This window comes from Chrysochloris asiatica, unplaced genomic scaffold (assembly GCF_000296735.1).
Source record: "Chrysochloris asiatica unplaced genomic scaffold, ChrAsi1.0 scaffold00148, whole genome shotgun sequence".
Taxonomy (NCBI): Eukaryota; Metazoa; Chordata; class Mammalia; order Afrosoricida; family Chrysochloridae; genus Chrysochloris; species Chrysochloris asiatica.
In genome coordinates, this window is record NW_006408666.1 from 6475612 (window position 1) to 6479321 (window position 3710).

The window sequence follows — 3710 nt, forward strand, 5'->3', positions numbered from 1 at the left end:
ATCACCACTGTTACGAAGTTTGAAACCATTGTTGCCATCCTGTGTCAATCCATCTCACTACTTTGGGGGCTAGGGAAGTTCTTTGTCTTTACACTAACCCTCTATGCTATCAAGCATGATATCCTTTTTAAAGGATTAGTTCCCCCGTATAGCCTACGCAAAATATGTGAGACAAAGCTTCACTCTTCTTGCTTCTAAGGAACATTTTATAGCTTGGGTCAGATGCACCTTTGTTTTCAAAACAACACTTACTTTTGAAACTTGAAGGAGGTCTTCTGAAGCAGAAGTGTCCAGTGCAATACATCATTTGATTGTTTGATGTTGGTTCTATAAGTGGAGGCTGTGTATCACAATAAAATAAATTCTTAACAATTTCAGACATTATTGAGCACTTATTAATTTGGCTGTGAAACTTGATAAACATCATCTGATATTTTGTAAGTCATGATCCCTGAAACTCAGAACTCCAGGATTACGCTATATTTAGGAATCTTATGTATGTCCATTGAGTAATATGAAAATCTTGTATATTGTTCAGATTGAGAAAAATCTTCATTTTATCTCAGAAAAAAACAAAAATCTGAATTACTACTTTTTGCTAAATGACTCAAGAACTTGTTGTTATGTGCCATTGAGTTGGCTCCAAACCATAGCAACCTTATATAGTGTTTCCAAGGAGTGGCTGGGGCTTGAACCACCAATATGTATTTAGCAACCCAGTGTCTACAGTGGGAAAAAGATAAAAAGGTGAAGCCAATAAAATCCCAGGCTTCGTGAATGCATTCTGTTAGCAAAATGGACTTTGAATTATAAAAGGATTATAATCTACTCCTGCCACCTATAAGCAGTATGTATAGGGACTAACCAAAGGTCTCTGCTCTCTCTGTCGCTGTCTCTTTCAGTGTCTGAGTCTGTCTCTGTCTCTATATATCCATATACCTGGATGTGGTACTGTAGGTTAATGCACAGGACTTCCAGGTTGGTTTTGAATCACAAGGGCGGTCGTTCAATCTCATCAGCCACTCCTCGAAAACCCTATACAGAGTTGTTATGGGTCAGAATGGACTTGACCACACTTAACAACAGAAACCTATATGGAAGTGGTGGTTGTGCACCATGGACTTGGTTTTGACTCACAAGGACCTATATCGAGTTTCTGTGGCTGCAAATCTTTATGGCAGCAAAACACCTCATCTTTATCCTGAAGAGTGGCTGGTGGATTAGAACTGCTGACCTTGCAGTAAGAAGCCCAATACATAGCCCATTACACCACCATGGATCTTTATGTAGCTCTCTCTCTTTTGTTGGTGTGTCATCCAGTTGGTTCTGACTCAGTGATCTTGCCACAAACATAGATGTATTGCTAGAAACAGAGAATACCAGAAAGATGCTTACCTATGATTTATTGATACACAAAGGCCTTCTATTGTGTGGATCATGGCAAGCTATGGACAACATAGCAGAGAATGAGTATTCCAGAACACTTATTGTGCTCATGAGGAACCTGTATATAAACCAAGGGGCAGTTGTTCAAATTAGGAAAGCTGTGAGTAAGGGTTGCAGTCTTTCATCATACTTAGTCAATCTGTATGCTGAGCAAGTAATCTGAGAAGCAGGATTATATAAAGAAAAATATGACATCAGGATAGGAGGAAGACTCAATAACAACTTGTGATATGCAGATGATACAACCTTGCTTGCTGAAAGAGAAGAGGTCTTAATGTAGTTAATGATGAAGATCAAAGACCACAGCGTTCAATATGAGTTGCACCTCAATAAAAAAAAAAAAAAATTCACCATTATACCAATAAAGAACATCCCAATAAATGGAAAAAAAGATTGATGCTTTCAAAGACTTTGTTTTGCTCAGTTTAACCATCAACACATATGGAAGCAGCAGTCAAGAACTCAAACAATGTATTTCATTAAGCAAATCTGCTGCACAGGGCCTCTTTAAAGTGTTCAAGTGCAAAGATGTCACTTTGAGGACTAAGGTGCACCTGACCTAAGCCATGGTAGTTTCAATAACCTCATATGTATGTGAAAGCTGGACAACACATAAGGAAGACCATAGAAGAATTGATGCATTTGAGTTAAGGTGTTGGAGGAGAATACAGAAAGCACCATGGACTTCCAAAAAAACCCAACAGATCTGTGTTGGAAGAAGTATAGTCAAAGTGCTCCTTGGAAACCAGGATGGTCAGACTTCATTTCTCATACTTTGGACATATTATTAGGAAGGACCAGTCCTTGTAGCAGGATTTCATGTTTGTTAGAGTGGAACTTTGGAGGAAATGAGGAATACCATCAAGGAAATGGATTGGCACAGCAGCAGCAACAATGGGCTCAGGTGTGAGGTTGATGCAGGACCAGGCAGTGTTTGGTTCTGTTGTGCATAAGGTTCTTATGAGTTGGTGCTGACTCAATGACACCTAACAACAACAACAAGGAAGAATTAAAGAATTAAATCCAGAATGCTTCTTGGAAACCAAGATGACCAGACTTCTTCTCTCATACAATGAACATGTTATCAGAAGGGACCAGATAACATTCTTCCCTGGAGAAGAATATTATGTTTGTCAAAGTGGAGGGTCAGAGAAAAAGAGGAAGACCCCCATCAATATGGATTAGCGTAGTGACTGCAGCAATGGGTTCAAATGTAGCAACAACTGTGATGTTTTTATGGGACTGGGCAGTGTTTATTCTTTTGTGCATAAGATTGCTCTGAGTCAGTGCCAACTCAATGGCACGTAACAACAGCAACAACTATAAAAATAATACTTATGATAAGATAGAATGTTGAAAGCTTAAAAAAACACAAAACCTATTGAAAGAAAACTATGATCAATCAACTAACCACTCTAATGACCCTTTAAAAACTGACAGCTAATAACTATGCACTAATTATATTGAAAGTGCCATGGGCTGCCAAAAGAACAAACAGATCTGTGTTGGAAGAAGTACAGCCAGAATGCTCCTTGGAGGGCAGGATAGCTAAACTTTGTCTCTCACACTTATGAGATATTGTCAGGAGGGACCAGTTGCTGGAGAAGGATATCATGTTTGGTAAGGTGGAGGGTCAGAGAAAAAGAGGAAGATCTCCAGTGAGATGGATTGGCCAAGTGGCAGCATCAATGGGCTCAAGCGTGGCAACAATTGTGAGATCATCCCAGGAATGGACAGTGTTTCATTCTGTTGTACATAGGGTTGCTATGAGTCGGTACTGACTCGATGGCACCTAACAACAACAATAACAACAATTATATTTACCAAGCATAAATAATTCCACATAATGAGACAAGATCACTCTGAGAATGTAGAGGACCGTGACAAAATCAGGACTCTTCTGTAATGATACCCGAATAAATGCAAAGACAAAGATACAATGCAAACAAGAAATAGCCAATCACCTTCTTCCGTTGGCTAATATGAGTTACTTATATGTTTAGCAATGTTGATGACCAACCAAGATGTATTGCTCATTACTGGTGATTGGAATGCAAAGTTTGTGAGCAAAGAGGAAGGACCAGTAGTTGGAAAATTTGGACTTGGTGATAGAAATGATGCTGGAGAACGAATGATAGCTTTCTGAAAAATAATTGATTTGTTTATTTCAAATACCTTCTTTAGACCGCATAACAGAAGACTATACACATGGACCTCACCAGATGGAACAAATAAAAATCAAATTGACTACGTCTGTGGAAAGA